We start from the raw sequence: 25,315 nt of genomic DNA on the forward strand, positions 1-25,315 counted from the left end.
AAAAAAAAAAAAAAAAAAAAAAAAAAAAAAAAGGAATGCATTTATATTTTTGGCTGCTTTGTGAAGGCTCATTGTATAGGAATGCTTACTGACCCTGGGAAAGGAGGGCTTTGGATCACCTCTTGGAGGGAGCTGGCATAGGAAAGTTCATATGAGGAGAAGTTTTTTCAGACTTCTGAATGTCAGAAATTCATCCAGCCTGAGGAAAAGGCCTTCGTTACGATGCAGGTGACACGGGAGAAATAGAAAGAAAGCTTTGCTGGAAAACCAAGTGTCTTCCTGACACTGCTAATCACTAGAGCTGATGTAAATGCATGTGCCGCTCCTCCGCTCTCTAAACCACCTAATCACCGAGTGTTTGTGCTGTCCGCAGGCAGCAAGAGTGCATAATGGGGCATAATTCAGCACAGCATAACCTTCATACCCTTCCACATTAAAATGCAGCTATATTCTGGTGTGACACAAGTGGCCTAATTGTGCGGGGGGGTTGCCATTTCAGGGAGGTGCTGGGAAAAGGAAATAAATTACTTTTATTTTAATGATGTGAACCGTAATGCGTCTCTCAGGGCACTGAATGCTGTCTTCACACTTGGACACATTCACTGACTGCCTGTAATTTTTCTTCCCCTTAAATTAGATTAACTCACTTCAGGATTATATCTTTGAGTCTGATTGAACAAATGTAGCAATTTAGCCAGGCGTTACAGGATTTCCCCATGGATGCTTGATGAGAGATGCTCCATGAGGATGATACACTTAATTAAAAGATGGAAGCTGAAGACTGATCCAGATGTATCCTGACACAGCAGCTGGGTTTATGTCAGGGTCTCTTTGCTTATCAAAATCAAAGCAGGGAATGAGAAGTCAGGGCTCATAATGCCAAGGGAGGAACAAGTCCAGCTCCTAAACTGAGTCATGCCTGATCACCATCCCTGATGTGACCCAGCCAAATCTGGTGTAAATAGAGGTCTGACCTGATGCTTTCCATAGCACAAAGGAAGCGTGAATGTGGAGAGGATCCAGCCCTGCAGGTCTGCACCATTTTCTCCCAGTGGGGCTGGGAAGCAGCTGGGAAGGGACCTTGTGGAGCTCTGGAGTCCTCATTGTCCCAGCAGGAATGGGGACAATATGGGATGGCCAAAGCCCTTTTGCCCAGGTAATAAATGAGCAACGTGTTGGTGATGTGCTGAATCAGGTACCTTTTCTTCATCACATGCACCTTGAATCCTCCATTGTTTTTAGGCAGGAAAGCCTTTCTTGTCTGGATGTCTCCCTCTGTATCAGAGAATTATTGCAAATAGCAATATTTTTCTTGCCCGGTAGAGGGAAGTATTGGCTAAAATGAGCATTGGGTGTTGCGTTTTTTTTTTTTTTTTTTTTTTTTTGTCATTTTTGTTGTTGCTTAAAAAAAAAAAAAAAAGCTCATGCCACCTGGTGCTAAAGGAGCTTCTCACACCACTTATCCCTGTTCGTAAAAGGCTTTATAGCAAGCCGTGGTCTGTGGCAATCAAAAGCACTCACACGGAAGGCGGGAGGGCAAAGTGAAACCTTTCAAGTTCGGAAGAAAAAAAAATATATTATTTTGGCAAGTGAACTTTTGAGGGATTCTGTGGAAGTTTTTTTTTTTTTTTTTTTTTTTTTTTTTAAGACAAAGAACAGTGTTTGTGTTTTAGACTAAAACTCTTCTCCAAACTCTCTCAGTTTCCAGAACTGCATGTTTTTCAATTTCTTTGTTTCCTTAAAGCAGATGGCAACAAATGTGTAGAGACTTGGGATGAAAGAAAGGTTTTATAAATACCTCAGAGAAATAAATGGCTCTTTGCAACCAGCACTGCTGCCTGTAATCTCTTTAAGAAAGCAATGATTGCTTCATAAGAAAAAGGTACATTTTTTTGGAGAGAAGTGAATAGAAAGATGACATTAACTGATCTCCCACATAGTATTTACTTTGCTGCTGGTACCTACCTCCATCTGACATGCACATTTATTTGGTTTCAGCTGACTCATCTGAACTTCTTCACAGACGCCCAGTAAGTCAACATTACCTGAGAGTTTCTTGCAGAAGGGAAAATTTTGGCAAGGCAGCACATTTAATCAATTTTATCTCTCTGATTGATCTGCCTATAGGGTTCCAATTAACATGGTGGCTTTATGATAAGTTTTTCCATTACGAGTTGCTCGTGTCCCAAGGATGCTTCCTGCATGTGTTTTGGTGCCGCACAGATCCAGATCCCACCCCCAAAGTGCTGCCCTTCAGCATATGCTCCTTGGTAGCGTTTCCATATCTCCTGAAGAGATGCTTAAAGTGAGGCACTTTAGATACGAGAACCTAAATAACATGTACATATTTGATCTGAAAACTTGGGGGCGAGTAATGGTTTTCTGGGCTGAGCTGAGCTAAGAGATAGAATATGGGGGATGCTCTCAGTCCTGCTTCTGGCGAGGAATAAATTTGACAGATGGCTTTCCTTTCCTATCCTTCTCTTTTTCCCATCCTTCCTTCTACCTTCTTCTCTTCATCCTCATTGTTTCCTCTCTAAATACTGCTCTGTGTTTCACATAAGCTGGGCTCAGACTGAGCTGAGGAACTAGGATTTGATAGTGTTAGGAATAATTTCTCAATTTCTAAAGACAGATGAAAAGAAGATGGGTTTTCCTGGTGCTTAATCAAGATTATACAGTGCATTTTCTCCCTCCATAAAATAGCGGTAGAGTTGAAAACTTGGAATATCTTTACTTATTACTGACTGCAGAAAGAGATGAGGTTTTTAGACTGGTGGATGAATATTTAGTGAAAGCTCAGGGGTTTTCCCCTCTTTTCCTTGGCTGTGACACTAAACCTGTGACAACGAGATGCTGGTGACTCCCCACTGCTCCCCCCTGCCTACCCCACTTCATTTCTGGGATCAACCCTGACACAGCCACTGCTGAGATTATTAAGGAAGGAGAAAGGGCAGAGATGAGATTCTTCATGTGGGGATTGTGAGTGGAGCACGAACTGGATGGGAAAGGCTGAAATATTTTAATTTCCAGCAGTCAATCCCCTTCTACATGAGATTCCTGAATCCGAGTGAAAGCTCCAGCACTGTCTGGAATCCAATCTGCAGAAGCAAACTCTGTTCTGCTAAAGCACAGGTAGGGATATAAGAAACTAAAAATGACCTCAAATGTATACACGTGTAAATCTTTGCTACGAAACCTAAATCTTCAGCTGTCACCAGTGCAAGCAGCAGTACATCACAGCCAAAGCTGTCTATTAATAAACTTCTCCATGGAAAGAAGAAATAGGGTCACTTGCCCTCTCTATGTGCAAAGCCAGCTCCCCCATGAACACCCTGAGAGTATATTTTAGTGATGTGGGGGAATAAACACTATTTTCAGAAGGAACTTAGGGCATGGCTCTGGGGTTAGAGACTCCCACCTGGGGCCCCCATGGTGATACTGGTTCCACTGCCCCAGATCTGGGGATGTTTCTGGATGTTGATGGCACCTCCACAGCAGGACCATGCTGCAACCATCCCTCTGCAGGGGTTTCCATTGGGGTTGGGCTCAGGACACCAGCAAACTCTGTTTTTCTCTGGTGTGAGGTCCTTTCTCCAGTTAATTTAATATGGGGTAGGAGGTGTTATAAGCTCTGCAGAATATGAGCTCTTCCTCTTCTGGGGTAGAAATGTGATGGCACACCTGCAAGGTGTGACTGGAGGGGCTGAGCAGCCAAGGCTTTTGGAGCAAAGATTTACATGTGTATGGATCTGAGGGCATTTTTAGTTTCTTATATCCCTGCCCATGCTTTAACAGAACAGAGTTTGCTTCTGTGGACTGATGTTATACAGACATTGCTGGAGCTTTAATGCAGATTCAGGAGTTTCATGTTTGACTTTATGGTGTTGAAGACATGCCCGTCCTCTGCTTTAGGTCCTTGTGAGAATGTCCCTCCCTATGCACAGCAACTATTCAGCTTCTCATTGAGTGATTAAAAAGTTGATCTGTTCCCTGAAGATTCGTCTTCCTCTATCTCCTACCTCCTACACCTTCCTGAACTGCTTCAGGCTTTCAGGGGCTGTTTTCCCATCAGGGATCTTCCTCTGTGCTCACGTCCATCCTCCTCTGCTTTTTGTAGCCTTCAATCCCCTCCGTCTCCTTTCATTTCTGTTCTTCATTTTCTAGTCCCAATACTCTTCCGATCTCTCCCTCTTCTTCTCAGCTCCCTCTCTCCTCCTACTCTTCCCCATGACACACTTCTCCTTCATTCCCTGCTTTCCAGCTAGCATCTATGCATATTTTGAGTCCCTCACTTGATAATTTCTTTGGATGTGAACTTCCTTTTGAATTGAGACCTCCTCATCTCCCCACCTTTCTGGGGCCACATTTTTTTTTAACCATTTTGTAGCCTCCTCAATTCTTTCCTGCCTCATCTGCTCCTTTCCCAGCATTTGTACTGTCAAATCAATACCCAGACCTGAGCTGCTTTCACAGGAGTTTTTACTGCTGCTCCAGACTCTTTCCAGAGCAGTAACAGCCACTCTGAAGCCCATCACAGGCAGGTAAAGCAATGCCCATTTCCCCTATATACACTATTTTACATTGCTCAGTATTGTGAGGACTTTCTACAGTTCTTCAGAAGTTTCTTTCAGTTTTACCATCCTGGATACTTCAATATTGCCAGCAAATGGTCACTCTTCTCTTCACTTATGAGCATCCATCCATAACCTTCCCTCTTACTGCCAGGCAGCTTATTTTTGGTTAAAACCACTGTTTCTGCTCACTTCCATGCCACCCTGTAAGCATGACTTGGCCTCATCTGTTCCTTAAGGCCTGAAGTGCTCAGGGCAAGAAGTTGCAAGAGCTCTTGGGTTGGATTGGGTGTGGTTGTCCACAGGGTAAAGGGAAGACAGCTTTGGTGCTACTCATGCCTGCCACCTTCCCCTGGTGCTGGGGTCCCCCTGCTATGTCCCACTCCCCAGCACCTCTTTTCTTCCTTGTTCTCTCCCATTTTTTTTGCTGCAGCTCCAGCCCACCTGCCTCCCCACCCTGCCTTCCTCCTCAGTCCTCCCCATCCCACCTTGCTCCATAGTCCTCTCTTCTCCTCCCTCCTTTCTCCGTATCCATCTTCCTTTCCTATCTTTTATCCCTCACCCCTGCCTATCCCTCCCTATCCTTTGCTATCTTCCCCATCCTGCCTTCCTCGCCATCTTTCTCCCTCTATTCTCTCTCCACCCTTCCTTCTCTCCATCCTTCCTTCCTTCTTTTACCACCCCTCACCCTTGACTATACTTTCCCCATCCTAGCTGCCTCTCCATTGTTTCCCTCTCTATTCTGTCCCCCTTCCTCCCTTGTCTCCCAACATTCTTCCCCAACCCTCCTCATCCAATCCTTCCTTCTACCCCCCTCCCTTTCCCATCTGTTCTCCATTCCCACCTTTCCCCCTTGCCATTCTTTCCCTCATCTTCTTCCTTCCTCCCCATCCTTTTCCTTCCTCCCTGTCCTCTTCCCCCCCTCCCCATCCCTCCTTCCTTCCCCATCCTCCTCCCTCCCCAGCTTTCCCCCTTACCTATCCTTCCCCCATCCCTCCCTTCCTTCCCATCCCTCCTTCACAGAATCACAGAATTGTAGGGGTTGGAAGGGACCTCGAAAGATCATCAGGTCCACCCCCCCTTCCAAAGCAGGTTCCTTAGAACAGGCTACCCAGGTAGGCGTCCAGACGGGCCTTGAATATCTCCAGAGAAGGAGACTCCACAACTTTCCAATCAACTTTCCTATCCTCTTTCCCCCTCTTCATCCCTCCTTCCTCCCCATCCTCTTCCTTCTTCCCCATCCTCCTCCCCCTCCCCATCTCTCCTTCCTCCCCATCCTTTCCCTCCCCTCCCCATCCATTTCCCCTCTCCTCCTCTTCTCCCCCCCCATCCTCCTCCCCCTCCCCACCCCCCCCACACCCCATCCATCCCACCCCTAGCCCCCCACCCCCCCAATCCCTCCCCCCCCCCCTCTCCCCAACCGCACCAGAGGGCGCTGCGGGCCGGCCCCGGCCCCGGCCCGGCTCGACGGGGCGGGGAAGGGCGGGATGTGCCTCCCTCCCTCCCTCTCTCCTCCCTCCATCCCTCCTTTCCCCCCTCCCTCCCTCCCGCCCCCGCCGCCCGGCCGGGGCTGCGCTCCCACGGCTGCCGCACACGGCGCGGCGGCTCCGAGCCATGCGCCCTCGGCGGCGGCCGGGCAGCGCGCCCCGCAGCCGGGCTCTTCTTCCCTCGGGACTTTCCTCTGGGGGACTAAAAACTCTGTGGATACAATGAAGTGGCTCTGGGACTCTTGGGGTAGCAGGAAAAATTAAATAAACCGATGTAAGTTTCTCTCTTTTTTTCTTGGTGGTGGTGGTGGTGGTGTTGCTTGGTAATAAAAAAGGAGAGCCAAAGATGTCTGGTTGTGAAAGTGTTGGAGGAATTTGGCATGTTGGGATTTTGCCTTCCCCTAAAGTTTTCCCCTCGAGGTGGGAGCGCTGTCCCGTCCGGGCAGGGTGGCGGTGAGGCTGCCGGGCTGGAGGAGAGAGAAGTTGGCTCAGCAAAGCTTGCGCCGGGGTGTAAAAGTGGAGGAGGTAGAGATGTAGGGTTTGCTGCTGAAGGGGAACTCTGGCTGGGGATTTGTCTAGTTTCCGTCTCGCTTCCGCATCCAGAAGTGCCGGAAAGAGATAACAACACAGAAAATACTCTGAAAATTGTTCGGTAATGTCAGGTGGTGTCGGATGTCTTTGAATGGGAATTTAGTGGCACGTTTTGAAGGGAAGAAATGAGCTCGAATGGTGATTTCTGCGGTGGCAGGGAAAATTAATCATTCTCCTGTATCATGAGAGTACTACAGATATTACTTGTAAGAACTGTCATAATATATTAAGTATATATCTTAATAACACCAGTCACCTCAAAGCCATTTGTAGAACACCCGGGCTTAAAACACTCGGAGTTTTTAATGGCATACATTAAAAACTCCACTTGGCTTATGCAAGTAAAAGGAAAGCAGAGAGGGCTGTGCTGCACTCCGGCAAGGTGATCATGATTTTATCAAGGCAGCCCCGAGGGGAACGGTGACATACTGGGAGCACCGCGAGAGAGAACGAAAGCTAAATTAAAACAAAACTTATGCGACCCAAGTGTGGCTGCAATGGAAATAAATCAGACTTCTTTATTATATTTTTTATCCTGGAGATTTGGGTGAGGAGGTGGAGATGAGCTTCTAAAAAGTGGAGAAATACACGAGCCGCGTGCACCTACGGCAACAGGTTTTGTTTTGCTCGGAGAGGATGAGCTGAGCTTTGTGGGCGCTTGAGCTGAGCCTTTCCAGTTGCGACTGGGGCAGCTGCTGATCCCACAGACGGGCGGCGGATCCGGAGCTGGTGGCCCCGATTTCTCCCACAGCTGGGGCTATTCCCAAAATACAGGGCGTATGGCGGAATAACTGCGGCGATTCAAAGAGGATTTGTCAATACTAAAAATAAACAGGGGTTTATTTTATATAGGTGACCTAAAGGGTCACGTCCAGTCATAACATTTTCAGGGCGGATGTGCCGATTTCACGATTTTGCTTATGCATGTCCTGTCCAGGGTGCTGAAGTTCATTTTGCTGCTTTTTCCTGAGATTTCTGGGCTTTGCAGAAGTGGTTTTTGGAGGCTTCCTGTGTGGTTAATGCGGTGCAGGTTGAGTTGGAGGGTCCCCCCTGGGTGGCATGACGAGGATGCAGGGATGTGTTTTCAGACACGTATATTTGATCCGTCCTTTTGGCGTGGGAAAGCAGGCCAGGTGGAGCCGCAGATGGATCCAGCAGATCCTATAAGCTTTTGGTGGCAGAGAACTGGAAAGGTCAGAGCTGTAAGGCAGCGAGGAGTGAAACCCCCTTATTCTAATGGACTAAGAAAGTGGTGTTTTTCAGAGTGTTGCTGCTTATTGGTTTGGGTGCCTTGCCTCCGATGAGATGTTGTCTGGTTCCAAAAAAGTTGCGGGGAACCCTGTGTTGGGATGTGATAGGAATGATGCAAATGGGATTGGAATGATGCCCAATGATTTCAGTAATATTTTTGTTTTTCTGGTGTAGCCTTTTCAAATGGCAAACACAGCTGACGGAGACCTTCGGAAGTAGAGGGTGCTTAAGAAAAAAAGTGTGTCTTTTGGGGGAAAAGTGTCTCAACAATTAAGCAATGGAAGTCTGCGCTGCAAGTTGTGATATTTTTAGATTAATGTGCCAAAAGGTCTCAGCTTTAAGTAGTGGGGTTTATGTAATCCTTGGTATGAGGCAGATCACAGTATTGCCAGAAATAAGCATAGAGGAATATGTTACTTAACTTGTATGTGTTTGGAGTTTCATGTTGTAACGTGTTTTTTCTCAGTTCTTGAAATTAATTCTGAATCCTTTTATCATGCAGATTTGTACTTTTTGTCAAGGACTCTCAAAGGGTTTTACAAACACAGAGGACGAGATTTTGGTACCTGAGTTTGCATGGAGAAGTAGTTTATGCTGTGAGGAGTGCTGTAGATTTAAAGCATGCAAAAACTCCGTACAGTACGGTTGAGAGCTGATATTGTTTCATACCCTCAGTCACTTGTTAGAGATCACAGAGGAACTCAGTTGCATCATTGGGTATGTAGCCCAACTATCTTGACCATGAAGGGTGTATGTAGATCATGAGGCTTCCTGCCTCTGAACGACAGCTTATGGGTATAGAGTTTAAAAGTGCAACACACAGGAAAGCATTGTATTCTTGGCTTGAATCAGAAACTAGCCTCTGTTCATGCTATGATGGACTAACCCCCATGGGACCAGATAACACCTCCTAAGACTTTTACAGGTACAGAAAACGGCTGAGTAGTGACTGTGTTCTTGATTTAAATGCATAGTCATATTTAAAATTTGTATTGATGGAAAATGACATTCTGAAAGGCATAGAAGGTTTATGAAATATAGCTAGTTTTAACTTCTTTAAAAGTCTTGTTTCTGGTATTAGACAGGTATTTATCTCTTCTTTACTATTTTCAGTTTAGTATCTGAAAGGAATCCTCTGCACGTGTATGTGAGGAAAGAACATTTTGGGTTGCCTGTTAAAGTGTGTTGAGTGGTTATTCGGAAATCCTGGTCATGCTTTTTGGAAGGAACAGGTTATCATCTATCACCCCCTCAGATGTCTTTGTTTTTGGAAGTTCAATTTGAAAAACACAGAAAAGACCTGTTGTTTTCATAGGGTGGTTGCTCAGTTCTTCTTTAAAATTACTACCTTGTAAGTTGTCTCCAGTCGTCTTCAGGAATTATTTTGGAAAATTATAGGTCTGATAGTTAAAAGGTGGCAACAAGTAATTTCTCACTTCTGTTAAATAAAACTCATGTTTTACAAAGGCAGTGTCTCTCTGAAGTATATACTTGACTTCTGCTTGTGTTGCATGCTATCTTGTGGTAGAGCCTTAATCAAAGTATGAATTTATATTTTAAATTCTATCACTGCTTCTCCCTTTTACTGTCTATTGTTGATGCCTGGCAGTGCCCAAGGCCAGGCTGGATGGGGCTTTGGGCAGCCTGTGCTGGTGGGAGGGGTCCCTGCCCATGGCAGGGGGACGGAACCAGATGGTCCTTAAGGTCCCTTCCAACCCAAGCCATTATTTGATTCTAACCTGGAGGAAAAGACACAAAGTCACTCGGGTATATTCCTATGTGCTTACAGTGGATATCTGTTCCATGGTATCATATATCTCCGCAAACAGTTCAGATAAGCATCTGTTTGTTTATCATTAAAATAACCATTGTCCTTATGAACACTGACCAATACAAAACCCTTGCTATATTTCTATTGATCTTGTATTATTATTTAAATTGCAAACCAAACTGATGGACCCACTTTGACCTGACTCTGTCTCTTTGGGTTTCTCTTGCAAAGTGACAGTTTCTAAATCAGGAAGGAAATCAGGTCACATTTCTGGCTCTGCAGGATTTATATCACTGCTCTTCTTTCAAAGTAATTAGAGTTACTAATAATGAGGAAAAGAAAACTTTTCCAGAACTGGTATGTCCCTAACCCCTCTCTCCTCCTTGCTGTTTTTTGTGTCACAGAAGAGATCCCGGTAGTTCAGAAAGTTTGTTGTGGAGGATCCTTTATCTCCATCAGTCAGACAGTGACCTCCTTCAAGTTGAGCTGCAGGTGATGTGGTCACTCTTACAACGATGCTTTCCTTTCCTTAGATTAACAGTTTCCTTCTTTATTACTTCATTCCTACTCATTCCAGTATGGTGTTACTGGGCCAGCTGCGGGCTGCCTGGTCCCGGTGGGCGTGCTCCCACAGTGGAGCTGCTCAGGTTTCAGCCTGGGAAAAGGATGAGGAGACACCAGAGTTGTCCTAGTCCCTGAGCAGGCTAGGGACAGAGTGGGGGGTTAATAAAATAACAGGAGACACGGTGGTTTTGTTAAAAACATGTAGTGCCAGCTATCGTGGTCGTGGTTTGTATCCCTTCTTTACAGGCTTCTTATCAGTCACAGTTCAGTGGGGCATATTCCCAAGAAAGCTGGCAACCGAATGAAAAAAATTCCCTCTCCTTTAATACGTCCACCTTTGAGGTGGGGCTCAGTCTCCTGCAAGGAGGTTTGTAAACCATTTGTGTGCAAAATTTTCATTCATGTTGAAAGACCCCTTATCTTTCATGGCAAAAACATGCTCTTTGTAACCAACAAAGGCATTTTAATCACAGTTCTGCATGACAAAAATGGCTTGATTTTTTTATCATAATATTGCAAGAGTTTTTTTTAAATATAGAGATATCACACATCAAATAATAAAGTTGTACCAAAACAGGCTGAAAACTTTAAAAATCTGTTCAGCACTGAGTTTTCCCTTTTCTTTTTCTTATTTTAATTGAATTTAATTGATTTAAAAGTGAGAACATTTCTTACTTACTCTATAGAAAATAATTCTGTTCCTTATCAGATTGTTTATTTCAATATTCAGCTTGAATTGAACTTCCCTGGCTCACTAAGCGTCCACCAAAGAGGCTTTTTGCTGCAGTGCTAGAAAGCCCTGCCAACAGGTTACAGGTTGTTTTTAAACCTTGCTGGATTCCTAAGATGCTAAAACTGCTGTGCATCATTTGAAAGTTATCATACTTTACTAACTTTAATCTAACTCCAGTATTAATATGGGACATTTAAAATGTCATACTGACGGTTAGTATTTGAGTGTGTAACACTGAAAGCAGACTGTGGGCATGAGTAAGGTGTCTATGTTGGAAGAAAGGAGTGTCTCTCAGTAGTCATGGAGTTTGTAGGCTGATTTTCACCAATAAACCAGGTTTTACGGTTTTGGAGGGGTCTTGTCTTGGTGGGGTGCAGTTGTTGTTTGTTTAGTGTTTTTATTATTATTATTATTATTTCTTCTTTCCTTTTTTCCTTTTTCTAAATGCTTTAAAGAAAATTGAAGAATCTGTGCAATAGGAAGGTATAGGAATACTTGCCCTTGCACAAATTCTTTCAAGACCCATTAGCTGAAGATAAATTAGATACTAACTTTTGAGGCCAAAATCCATTATTAAAGACTCTATTATTCATAAAGTGATTTTTCAAAGGTTCTTTTTCTTATCGTAATGAAATGTTCACTTTACACAAATGAATGGGCAGTGTTGTTTGTGTCTCAGTGGCTCAATATGCCACCATTCCCCCTGGCTGGCTTCCAAGGGAGTCACAGGAGCCAGATGCCCACTTGGCCCAGAGTAATCAGAACAGGGCAGAACAGAGAGATCATTTCTGGTGATTTTTAGTGGGCAAAATCCTCCCTTGTCAGAGCCAGCTCAGGTTTTGTGCCCCACTGTCAGCCCACTTCAGTCCTCCGAGAATCATTTCTGCTGCTGGTCTGCATGAGGGCAGCCATTCCCCTGGGGAAATCCCCCAAAACATGAACTTTTCAAAAAATCATCCCGTTGACAATTAAATAAACCAATAAATCCTCGCTATTGTGTAAAGCTCATAAAATTGAGTAAGTCTGTGATGAAAATTTAATTTTCCCCCCATGATATAGCCACTGAAAAGGGACAGAAGTGTCAGTGAGAAGCTTTGCATGGTGGTGGGGAACTCTGCAGCTGCCTATGTTGCTGGAGGTGCAGCACAAGCCGTGGGACAGCACGGGTGGCTGAAGGGGAGCGTGAAATGATGAGAGAGCTTCAGCCCAGCTTGCACAGCTTGGAAACGCATCACTAAAGCATTACAGCCTGACCTGTAGACAGGCATTTAGCATCGTCCCCGGTCTGACACGTTAGTAGCTGTTACATAATGCACAATTATAAAATCACGCCAAAGCCTCTTTAAAATACCTGCCTGATTACAGCAGGGCAATTGCGTTGCTTTTAATGGGGCTGGGTGCTGTGGGTAAGGTACCCCCGGCACCAGCGCATATTCCCCTCCCTGGCAGCTTGAATACTTTGCCAGGTGGAGCTAACAGTTCTGTTCCCTTGGCCAGGAGAAGACCTCCTCCCTCTAACGCTCCTTGGTGCCCGTGTCCTCATCCTGGCTCACCTGCCCGTGCCTGCTCTTATGTTACAGGGATTGTCCTTTGTCTGGCCACCCCTGCTACCCAGATTTAGCACAGCAAGCACGGCAGCATGACGCAGCCACCTCCTTGCCCTCCCTGGGGCCAAGCACATCATCTCTATTGCCTCCCTGGCTGAAGTTTGAGGTCCCCACATCGAGCGATGTGCAGCTCCCATGCTGCTGGAGGGGCTGGAGGCACTCAGAGGGGTTGGGAACCACTGCAAGTATCTTAAGGATTTTTCTGTCTTTATCTTTAAACAGTGTTTCACGTGGAAAAGTCTAATCTCCCTCAACGCATGCATGTAATTCCCATTCATGTGAGAGCAGGGGCTGCTGCCCCCACGCTCAGGAAATAGCCCTGTCAGAGCTGCGGTGCGTGGCAAAGTTACCCGTAGCTTGCTGAAGTCCTTGTCGCTTTTTCCTTCTGTTCATTTGTCAAGCAGAGGGCTGGATTCTGCTCTCAGCTCCATAAATCCAGATCGACTCATCTGACTTCGGTGGAGCTAATCCAGATTTGTGCAGCAGCTTCCCCGAGGACTTCCCGGTTTCGCTCTGGGTGACAGTTAGTGTGCCAGTGTCAGAATACATCTGATCTAGCCAGATTCCCTGTCTTGAATCATTAGTTATTCCTTGGCAAAAGTTTCTCAGAAAGAACCGTTGTATTTGAAAACAATATACAAATTCCATTGCTAATGTTAGAAAGTAAGGATTTTTTTCCCTTGCTGTTGAAACTAAATATAATTTGAAAGATAATGTATGAGAATTTAAATATAGCATGCAATTATACATTGCATATGAATAGTTTCTCTCATTTTTAACATGCTTAGATTTTTTTTTTTTACCAGTCTTTCTCAGCAGACAGCTGCTAGATAAAGAGGGAAAAGTGAATAGTTGTTATGAAATGACATGTCATAGCTAAAGGAAAAAAAAAAAAAAGAAAAGAATCGCCATGTGAATAGCAGAGGAAAAAGACAGAACAAGTCATCTCTCACTTCCTGTTGCCTTTTGCTCCTGTCAGGTCCTTTCTTGGAACTTCTGAACTTTAGCTGAAGAAGTAATTTTGTTCCTGAACATAATGTTTAAGGTCTGCAACAAATTTCCATTGCACTCCTGTTCTAGCTGGGTGCAGGGAGTTTTGGATCAACGCTCTGAATTCTTCACAGGAGGAAGAAATTGGAGTAGAAACCTTCCTAGGAAAGTCTATGAATTCTTGGGTTCCTTTACCCTTAGTGGAAGTCTTGCTTGAGTTGCATTGGGTTTTCTTTCCTGTGAAGTTGCCTAAGCTTGACAGTTCCCCAGAGTTTTCTCAAAGTGTCCCAACAAGCAGCTGCAAGGTGTACGGATGTCCACCTGGCTACCCAGGGTGGCTCGGGCATCCTGCTTTGTCCTGTAGCTGTCAACACCTCAGAAACACTGCACTGGGTCACACATGGCCTTTTTTGGGTATGGAGGTGGCAAAGAAAAGATCCCCAAACCTAATAATAATAATAATAATAAAAATACTCATGGTGACTCCAGACTCCTGGGAACAGAGGAAGTGGCTGAATATGAAGTTATGGTCTGAAAACATTGAAAGATTCTGGGCTGTGGTTTTCTTTTATTAATTAGCTAAAGTGATATTCAGAATCTGAAACCAAGGCTTTTAGGCACATCTCTGGTGCCTAATTCTGCTGGCTGTCTCCTTGCACAGTGAATCAGGAGACTGTTTATTGAAGTCAGTGGTGCAGCATCAACGTAAGTGCAACATAAGGGAGATGGGGGATTTGTTTACGAGCATAAAAATCCCCTGGACAGTTTAATACTAACAGTGAAAATTACTGAATAGCTGCAAAGCACAGGCTTTAAATGTAGCTGAAATAAGTTTTCTGGAACATTTCCAGCACTATTTTAAGGGCCTGATCCAGACCCAAATGCAGCCAAAGGTAAAGCTTCTTTTGATTTCTTTGGATCAAGCGTTATATTTCTGAAACACCATTCCTGCTCCTAGAATTTTCTAAAGGTGTCTTTCAGGTGGTTTTTGATTAACTATTAGGCCAGATATAATGTTTTTCATATTCCTTTAGTGCCTGGATTGGTTAAATATAAGAAGGAAAATAGCATAATAATTCTGTTGCGCAGCAAATTCTAATTTTCCATGTACTTATTAATTGGACAAGCTGTAGAGAACTATCTTTTGTTGCCTGTTTTCCCAAAGAAAACTGGTTTTACCATTTCCCCTACTGTGCATCTGTCCTGTCCTGTAGCTTTTGAACCTGCTGGATTATTTGGCTCAGAGATTTAGGTCTAGAAGATACTTGGGTTGTGCAAGTTTTGTCAAAGAAAAGGAAAGTTCCTGGATAGAGAGTAGAAAGACTCAGAGAAAGGTCTTTTCCAACCTAGATGATTCTATCATTGTAAAGAAGGTGACTGTAGGGTGACTCAGCCACATAACTTCACGACAGCCAATCCTCCAGAGATCCATAGGGGAGCAGATTATTTTAAGTAAAGTGAATTGTTCAAAGATTTTTTATTGTGTTGCACTGTATTGTATTGTATTTTTAGTATCTCACTGCCAGGCTGGTGTCCACTTAACCTACATTAACCAGGTACATGAGGTCACATAATGCCAGGTGTAGACTACATAGAGCTAATTGCATAGTTTTAAAGGAAATTTAGGGAACAAAGCTCTGGGATTGTGTCCCCTTTTGAAATCACATCTGAAAAGACTCCATCATAAAGATTTGTGCGCACAGCTGTGAGAGTCTGTGGTCCTGATAAAGACCAGAAGAGATGAAAGAGGGGCCTACATATTGTCCCAGAGGACCATGGCCCTCCCTGTGCTCTAATCCTGCCCCACACATGGCTAAGGTCCCTGTACATGCCTAGGAGATGTTTGTCTGTACTGGCACCACAAGTATGAATTACTAACCATGTGTATACATACAAATCTATGAAAATCAGGAATAAAGCAGAGCTATTGAAAATGCAATTTTCAGCTGCACCAGCTGGAACACAATTTCTAGCTCCACCAGTTGCACGCTCCCCATTTTGCTGGGATCTGTCATCTGTGGTGTCAGATGGGGGATGTGTGCCTGCCTATTGCATGACACTGGAGCAAATGGAGCTGGGATTTAGTGGGGATGTACTGAGGACCCCCCCAGTGCATGTGCACCCTTGCAGCAAGGCCACAGCTGCTTCTCCCCTGGCCATCACTGCGAGTTGGTACGAGGAAGGGAAAATGGAGAAGTAATCCCCAGCTGACACCATGCCTGCCAGGGGGCACCCGTGGCCAGCAGAGATTAACACAGCCACAGCGGGGACTGGCCTGGGTTCAAAGGAGAATGGAGGTGCCCCCCTTCTGCCCCTCCTGCTCACCCTGCTCTGCTGCAGGCTTTGCCTTCCCTGAGCAGTCAAACCCACCTTCTGCCATCGCTTACAGACAAAAATACTTTTTTTTTTTTTTTTTTTCTTTTTTCCCTGTGTATTGCACAGGATGCTAATGGCCAGGTGGGCTTTCTGAGCTAATAGTTGGGATATAGACTTTAGTAATGCTTATAGTCTTTAAGTAACACTTAGCTTCTGTGAGTTTGTCAAGTTACCCATCCCACTGTCAACCATGTTCAGCAAGAAAACATGCTGAGCAGCAACATGTGGCTCCTCTGAAGTGTGGTGTCTCAGTTCAAGTACAATTTGGAGATTCAGATGTGTTCATTCAAAGAAGAAACCGTGCTAGGAAGTGCAAGAGGGCATGTGTGCCAGCATGCTCCATGTTTGCTAGATCATGTGGTCTTTGTCATACCAATAACTTCAGGTTCCTCAGATCCTGAATGAAACCTGGAAGAATGCTCTAGCACGGACATTTTCGTCTCTCACTTCAGTGGACCAGGATCCCACCTTGAATGCAGAGCACCATCAGTTCATGTTCACTGAAAACTGTGGCAGCTGAACAAGCAAAATGCTTTGCAGCACCATAAGGGCAAAACCAGGCCTCATGGCGGCCTGCAGCTTTCCCATGAGGGGAGCGGAGGGGCAGGCGCTGAGCTCTGCTCTCTGGGGACAGCGACAAGACCCGAGGGAACGGCATGGAGCTGGGACAGGGGAGGGTCAGGCTGGGGGTTAGGGAAAGGTTCTGCACCCAGAGGTGGTCAGGCACTGGGACAGGCTGCCCAGGGACGTGGTCACGGCACTGAACTGCAGGAGTTCAAGGAGCGTTTGGACAGCGCTCTCAGACACAGGGGCTGTTTTTTGGGTGGTTCTGTGTGGAGTCAGGACTCAGTAATGCTTGTGGGTCCTCTCCAAATCAGGATATTCTAGGATTCTAGGACTCAAAATGCTGGACCTTGCACATTTAGGTGAAATATCCTTACGTTGGTTCTAATTTTCTTCCTAATGCTAGTCTGAAAGCTAGTTTTATATTCGTAGCTAGTTTTGTGCATGTTTGAATGGCTCCCTGGCACATTATTTCTTTAGGTAGGTTTCTATAATGTTAATGAATGTGAAAGTTGTGATTAGCACAGGAGATTATTGCTTATAGCAACTGCACAGTGTATTAGGCAACCCATCAGTCTTGCTGTTAGAGCACTCTGCAGAATTCGATAAGTGACATTATTTACACAGTTGCCTTTATGAGCTTGAGAAACTTTGCAAAAACGTGTTATAATCTAGGCAATAGCTTTGCTAAAAAGCAAGTTAGCTTCATCGATTGCATTTCTTCACTTTGGTTACTGAACTGCGTGCTAAAAATAAATTAAAAAAAGCCATAATTGAGATCAATCTCTAATTGATTTTGACTTGTCGTGCCCAGTTAAAAGCAGAACTGATGCTTTCTGGAATGTTACTGATGTTCAGAGACTTTGCAGAGCTGCATACGCGGAAAAGCATCAATAGCAAAAAGTAAGATCTCTTAATTTGGGCTTCATACAAAATTTTTGGTACTTAAATGTCAGACTGAAGTTCAAGTGTTCTTCAAAGTCCAGCAAAAAACTTCAGTGTCAATGAAATTCCTGTTAAAACTGTCCTGTGAGGCTTTTCTTCCTGTAAAGGCTGGTTTCTCGAACCAGAAATCACAGTGATCCATGGGCTGTGAAAGCAAAGGCTTGGCAACAGGGTGGTGGTTAATGTGGACAGCCTCTGACGGGGGGATCCGTGGTGGGATCTGTGTTCTTCATGCATTGAGAGCCAACCTCAGCTGCTCCACGGCTGCTTTGGCTGCAGGTCAGCCAGGGACAGACGCCTGGGGAAAGCCGGGACGGGCTGTACGGCTCCGCGCTGTCCCTGCACAGGGCTCACGGCGGACTCGGGTTGCAGCTCCGGTGCTAAACATTGTGGAAAATGCTCTTTCCGAGAAGCACGAGGTCAGGTGGGGACCCACGCGTCCCTCTCCTCCATCTCCAAAAATACCTCCCTGCTCCCTCCGTTGCTTTTCTGGATGTTTTTCACTGGACCGCCAGCCCTGTGCCCCAGAAACGGAGGGAGGGGAGAGCCAAAGCAGAGGACAGCCTATTTTTAGGCAGACTATCTCCCACTCCCTGGCATGCTGGGTGCCAACGAGGTGGTGTCGCGGGGCGATGCTCGCCTGTCTGCAACACAGTCCCTGGAGCAGGAGAGGACTGGAGATTTGAGTCATCTTCCTGCAGGCAGGGAGGGACCCCAAAGCCTGTCTAGATCAGCAGTTTCACCTTTGCATCTCTTTATTTCCAACTGGATAGCTTTCTCATCCCTCACCTTGCATTTTGTAACAGAGCTACATAAATGCTATGCCATGCAGTGTTTTCAAGCCCAAGTGCAGGAATTCTGTTTGTGCCTTTCACTTGATTTGGTAGTGGGATAAAAACAAACAAACAAACAAATAAAAAAAAAAACAACAAAAAAAACCAGGTAATAGAATTTAGGCTCAACTGCATCCATCAGAGTTTATTAAACTGTAAAGTGAAACTGTGATCACCTCCTCCATTTCCATAATAGCAGAGGAGTCCCTATAATTCATTAGTGTTGGAGCTAGAGCATATAGTACCTAGAAATCATGAATTAAGGGAGGTGGATTTTCCATCCTTCAGTCTTTGGTAAATTAGCAGTCTTTGGAAAATAACGGTTAAATTATTTTGTTAAAAGTGTTTACATTGTGCCTTATTTAGATATCTTTTGTTCCAGTTCCTGGCCACTGGATTTCTTTTATCTTTGACAGGCTGCAAAGCCCTCTGTAATATGCAGAGTAGCAGTATTGTCGTGGCTGTGTTTGTCCAAGGGTACTGGTACAGAGGTGAATTCATCCTTTGCCTTTCTCTTTGGTATGATGGAGCTCTTTGCATCATTTACCATAAGTCTGATTTCTAGCCTGTAAACATCCTTGGTGATGCTTCCTCAGCCTTTCTAATTCATCCCCATAACCCATGAGTTGGTGACATCAAAACTGAGCACTGTACGGGGCAACATTCCCATCAAATTATATTTGTGCCCTCTCAAATTAACCAAGCCCTGCATCAGCTATTCTGCTCGTCTGGCCAGAAAGCAGAGAGGCCAACGGTCACTCAGATCTTTCTGTTTATCCATATAAAATCCTGCCACAAGTGCTCTACAGCAGTGTTCCAAGACCTAGGAAAGCAAACTGATACTCAGAGTGCATTCTGGCCAAGCCTCTAGTAACCCTTGGGTACAGTTATCCTGACTTGTTGATTTAAAAAGCGAAGCTGTAGAAGCTTCTGTATGTGGTACTTCTTTGTTATTTGTAAAATGGAAAAAATGTCATTCTCAGCGTGTTATGTTGTATTTTTTTTTCCCTGAATACAGGGAATACATTTTTGCCTTTTCTGTGGCATTGCACCTGACAGTACTTCCACAATACATTTTGGTCCTTGTGTTTGAAAAGTTCATTCTTGTCTTCAAAAAGGCCAGTGATGTCTGTAGCCACAGATTTCTCACTGTGTCTTTTTACTTTATTGTTGGCATCTAAGTCACTTTTATCATTCTTGTTTTCTTTTTATTTTATTATTTTATTTTGTTTTGTTTTATTTATTTATTAATTTATTTTTTATTGTTTTGCACAGTGGAATATGTGCAGCATTTCTTTGCACCATGTAAGATACTTTGGTTGACATAGGAGAGGAGGCAGAAACTTTTCCATGTCCTTCAGTGCCCAATGAGCTGACTGCCTCGTCATGCTGTGGCTGGACCTTTCTCTCCCTCTGCATTGCCTGGCCAACACAGGATTTGCAGGACAATGCAGCAGGTACTTGGAGAGAGCTGGGAAATGAAGGAAGTTCAAGTCCCCAACATCTTATAAAGGGTGGAATTCTTTCTCTGCAGAAAGCCTTAGCAAAACAGATCCGCTTCACATCACCAAACCTTGATGCATCTCTTTTAATGCAGGACAGGCTAAGGAGGCTGCAGCCCCCCATCATTACCATATCACACATGAGGGCAGCTGCAAATAATCTCTTTTGCTCCCATAAGACCTGCTTGCAGTGTCACGCCACCTTCATCTGTGTTTCTGCTAACATGTAGTTGGGAAATCAGAAAGTGAAACCAGGACCAGAAACAGTTGACATCCTACAGCCACTTCCTTTCTGCAGCCAAGCAGTAAGTCACATCTCTGCATCCTGAACTGGAGACTGCACCAGAACAGCATCCCTGGGACAGTCAGTGGCCTTAGCACTCTCTTGCTGGGCTGAAACAGCCAGGATTTTGAGAGAAGCCCTCTGCTCTGTGGGAAATCCCAGGCTGGGAGGTGAGCTACAAATACTGGGTGAATGAGCTGAGTGCCAAAGAGTGTAAGGGGGAAAGGCAGCTTCCCAAATTACCACTGAATGTCTACAAGCGAGTGATTTTTTTTTTATTTTTTTATTTTTTCCAGAAAATACCAGAATTCAGCCTTTCAAACCTCCTGATACCAGGATCCCCTAGAAAGAGACCCAAGGCCTCCTGGCTCTGACTGAATATGAACTCTGGGCTGATGCATATTTATTACTATTTTCTGTTTCATGCCGCTGATTGTCCCAGATGCAGCGGAGGAAAATGACTTTCAGATGAGAAGATTTTCATAAGCCTAGAGCATAACTGTACTTGGAATGCAAACTTTAATCAGTTGTTACCTGGAAAAATGTCTAACAAAGTGCCAATCTCTGCTGGGTTCCCCAGTCATCCTAACATCAGCTACAGGTGGCCCTTGGACAAAACATGACTCCCGTGTAAAGCATTTTGGGCTCCTTGTAGGGACCCTGGAGCAGGGACCACCCACCTTTCTTATGTACTCTGAGAATAATTATAAACATAAATGGTAATGATGAATTTAGCTTGGTCAGAAAGCTTTGCTTCGCTGGGGGAGCAGAGTATTGTTAGTCTTGAGAATCTCTGAAATGTTTTTGGCAAAATCTTACTGTTGGATTCAAGTATCTGCTTCTTCAGTTCAGCCGCCAGGTTCCCAAACTCTTGGCCAAAGGAGTTCCCCTAATCCTGAAGAGGCATCAAACCATCCAGCACCCCAAAGCACCCAGTGCAAAGCACCTTATGGGGAGTCAAATCCCACATGGGAGGAAACTCTGCTCCAAGATCCCACATCACCCCTCACCATCCCACTGTACCCTAGGGCCGCTCCCTGCCCCAAGAGCTTTTGCTCTGCACCTAAAAAATGCAGGTACCCATGCAAGTGGTTGCAGTAAAGAGCTACCAGAGGAGGCAATTTTTTTCAGGCCACAACCGGAGAGCCTACTTAGCATAGTTTTACAGGCTGCTAATGTGGTTTTATTGCTTCTAGGACCTGACCTATTATTGTTATGTGCTGTGGATGCTTTTATTCATTTGGAACTGGTCCAGGGATCTCTAACGGAGCTCTGCACGGCATGACCTAGGTACGCGCCCAGTGTAACACTCCTCCCATGCACTGAGAAAGATTTTATTTTTATTTTTATTTTTATCTTTATTTTTATTTTTATTTTTTTGCACAGCAACTGGGAAGCTTAGGGAATTAGGCTGGCAGCACCACTTACCTTTGAAGATGCTGGGCTCTGGATCCTGCAGGGTACTGGGGGACTACAGGGAGGGAGGAAGGGATGTCTCCGTGCTCCCCATCACTGCACAAGGCTGTAGGTTTCTTTTTGCTCTGTTGTGGACTCTGTGTGTGTGTGCAGAGCGCTTCAATCCAAGCACTGGTGTGCAATGAGTCATCCCCCTCTGCTGCTAATAGAAAACTCGACAGAGCCCAGATTAGAAATGGACAAGGGATGGTTTCTCAGACTCACCTTCCCCCGCACCGCTGAGCCCAGGAGATGCACAGCCACGGCTGCTCTGCTCCATGCCCTCTTCTCCTTCCGATGGGTTGAAAACCCATTGGGGAGAGGAGGGATGAGGCAGAGGAGGGTGGAGGAAAATGCAGAGAGTCCTGGTTAGGCAAAGAGGCCTTATTCATCTTGACCCATCACCAGGACCACCCCTGCTTTACTGTTGTTCCCATGGGCAAAATAATGGATCTTAGCATTATCTGCAGTCCTTTAAGCATTTGCTATGTTTAGATGTTGCTAGTTATGAGTTTCTATCCCATTTTACAGCCTCAAATAGCTAAAGTGAATGCTTGCTGTTTATTGTGCTTTTCATGATTTCTTGATAATTAACAGCAGTTTTCTACATTTTTTTCCATGCTTAAAATGCTGATCCAGGCAGTACCATTTTGGTTGTGAGGCCAATTGCTGTCTTGAGATGGTTAAAAAACGATTAAAAAAAAAAAAAAAAAAAAACTTCTTTAGTCAAATTGTGACTTTTGTGCCTGAATAGGCCATAGGGGCCTTGTTGGTGTTTTGCAAGTCTAAAGAGGTCTTCCTTGTTACCAGAAGTAGCAATTTCATACTGAAAGTGACAAAATCTTGTGTTATGGACATAAAAGCTTTATATGACAATGGGATTTTGCTATTGAGTACTGGGAACATTGGAGTACATATTTAGTTTTAAGCTAATTTTTGGTTCTCCCTGAAGTGGTCAGGCAGTTGGACTCAGTGATTTTTTAGGTCTCTTCCAACTGAACTACTCTATACTCTACTCTACTCTACTCTACCCTACTCTACCCTACCCTACCCTACCCTACTCTGCCCTACTCTAGTCAAGTCTCAAAGGCCTGATGCAGGGTATTTCTGCCCATAGCTCTCAAGAGTTTTTGTCCTCATCACCATTTTTTTCCCATCCAAAACCTTGCTTTTGCTTCCTTCCAAGCAGGAGCACTTCCCACCTAAAAAAACAGCACTCAATGAAGGCTTTTTCTAACAGGAATGGAGCAAAAATATGCCTTACACAGTTAATCAGGGATAGAGAGAAGGGGAATTTTGCTCTTGTGTGACCTGAGACATTGCTTGGAGGTGCGTCTGTCTCTGCATGGATGACATATCCACCTAGAGCAGCTGCACTCTCCCTATGTGCTTTGATAGGTAAGATGGTTAAATGTGGTGCTTTGGTGATCAAACACAAAAAAGCTGTTGTCTTCAGGGAGGCTGAGTTGTTCAGCCAAGGTCTATGCTGCCCTCCAGTCCTCAAAATGGACTTCTGCTGGGGACTTGTCTAGCTTTTGCTCTGCATGGAGTTTGTCATGCATATTGAAGTTGTGCTGTTAGGGATAACAGAGCATTCAAAGTATTTCAGCATGAGTGGCTCTAACCCTGACCCTAGCCCCATATAGCCTCTGAAAATGCAGACTCAATGAAACCGCTAAAAATATATTGGAGAGCTTAGCCATCAGAGCAAAAGACCTGTAAAATATTTTTAAAAATAATTAAAGAGGCAAAAAAGTTAAGAGCGGAAGAAGGAGAAAGTGCATTGCTACTTCAGTGGAAAAGACAATTGTACCTGCTAGTAGCAAGAACAAATTCATCATCTGATGCGTGGACTTCTTCCAGCTTGTCACAACAAATACTGCACACCCAAGGCTATTTGTTGCGTTAGCAATAAACCAGTGAACATAGGGAGCTGCAGCTCATGTTGGCACATAAGCTAGGCACCAGTTACCGCTGGCACAGATATACTACTGTTTAGCAAGAAGGAGAACTGGTGAAGATGTGAAATGGCATCAAGGACACACTTTGTTTCCCACCTCCTCTGAACTGTGTGTTGATCAATCCCAAGTGTTAAGTCAAGCCCCAAGTGATAGCATTATCTACTGTTTTGCTAGGAGTACTCAAAAGACACCTATCACCCTACAGCTGAGGCTCACTGTGCTTTGGTTACGATAGGACCAATCATTATTCCAGGACCTGGCAGGGCACTGCACCAGCTGACTTCAGATCCCAAATGGCAGCTGAGAGATTCAGCTAAGGAGAATCCTGTATTCAGCTGTGAATGAGTAGAGGGATGGTTTGTATCTTAACATAGGTAGTCTTATATAATGCAGGCAGAAGAACAAACAAAGCAGTTGCAAATGACCCAGAGGACACATTGCAGAGAGATGAATAAGAAGAAGCCTACATTATTCTTGTTATAAGCATTTGAAGGTAGTTACCTGCTTGACATCACAGCTCAATCTTATTTGAGGTTAAATCACCTGGCTTTCATCAAGGTTCCTGTCTGTTCCAGGGACTGGATAACCAGAGAAACAAGTGAGCTGCACCTTTTAGAAAAGGCTTGCGAGGTTGTCCTTGGCTTTCATGGTGGAACTATATAAGCAAGGTGTAAATGCCTTCACAGCCCAGATTTCTCTCAGCATCTTTACCTCAACAGAGCTCACAAGAGTTCACAAGATAAAGGAATGCAGAGACGAGGGTCATGGGGAAGGAGCAGCTGGACGAGCTAACCCGTGGAAAGAGATGGTACTGCCTTGCCTTCTGTTGGCAGCTTTGCAGCTGCCTGTAAGATAAGAACATGAATCCCAGAGATAGAGCAGATGTGGGCTTGAAAACCACAGGCTTGTTAATAATTGTGGACTAATATATCACAAGAGTGTCTACTTCCAAGGCTGCCTTGGAAGCATGAGAGAGGGACAGAGCACAGGGTGCGTAGACAGTCTGTGGACATTGATCTTTCAGACCTGTGCTGACCAACCCTCAAAAAGCAATTCTACCAGCACCAGTTCAGCCACCTACATTGCATCTTGTATTTCCAGATTTTCAAAGCCAGCAGCGCTGCTTTGTCTGTCAGGCACTGGTTTTGAGGTGAGAGTTTGGCTGACGGGGGAGCATCGTGGCTGCTGAGCAGGAAGATGACCTCCTGTTGTGGGCATAATCGCTGCATTCTTTGACTGGGAGAGGAGCGGAGCAAGCCTGCCTGTGTAGGACTTACATGGAAATGGCATTTTTATGGGAATATCTGAAATGCCTCTTACAGGCACCCGGTTAAACACTCCTCTCTGTCTGGCCACAGGCCAGTCTGGAGTCCTTTGAACTCCTTGCCCTCCAGGCAGAAGCTGGAGTTGAGTTCTCCTGTCGGCTTTCAGGACACCGTGTCTTCGGTAGCAGCCACAGCAAAGGGAACCCAGCCACATAAAGCGTTGCCAACATAGTTTCACGTGTCTTATCGGCCATGGAAGGGTTTGACAGAGCTTTTGTGGCACTGTGTCCACTCGCTGGCAGACCTCAGTTTTTAGCAGGGATAGAAGGTGGATCACAGCTGGTAGCCAGGCAGTCTGCCAGTGCGCATCAGCCATTTCTCGTGATATTTAGCAGCTGAACTAAGTTTATTTATTTATTTATTTATTTATTTATTGTGGAAGCTTTGAAACATGTTGAACTTGCCATGTAGGAAAATGTCCTGTTAGTCCAGTGCTCATTTGTAGCAAGGGCACACAAGCTGGGGAGCATATTCCTGCTCACGGCTTAAAACGTGCTTTCAGC

At 44.8% G+C, this 25,315-nt stretch overlaps 1 protein-coding gene across 5 annotated transcripts in view; it reads left to right on the forward strand.

The window, feature by feature from the left end:
• Positions 1–6,136: 6,136 nt before the first annotated feature.
• Positions 6,137–25,315, forward strand: part of LOC118162674 (sodium channel protein type 5 subunit alpha-like) — a 208,240-nt gene continuing 189,061 nt past the window's right edge. For 4 of the 5 annotated variants that reach the window (XM_035318995.1, XM_035318990.1, XM_035318992.1 and 1 more), the window contains exon 1: positions 6,137–6,335. The gene's annotated coding sequence lies outside the window, so the exon portion shown is untranslated. Of the gene's footprint in view, positions 6,336–8,732; positions 8,829–25,315 lie in introns of those variants that run through there. The other variant, XM_035318991.1, reaches the window with a different exon arrangement.

The sequence above is a fragment of the Oxyura jamaicensis genome, chromosome 2 (assembly GCF_011077185.1).
Source record: "Oxyura jamaicensis isolate SHBP4307 breed ruddy duck chromosome 2, BPBGC_Ojam_1.0, whole genome shotgun sequence".
Classification (NCBI taxonomy): domain Eukaryota; kingdom Metazoa; phylum Chordata; class Aves; order Anseriformes; family Anatidae; genus Oxyura; species Oxyura jamaicensis.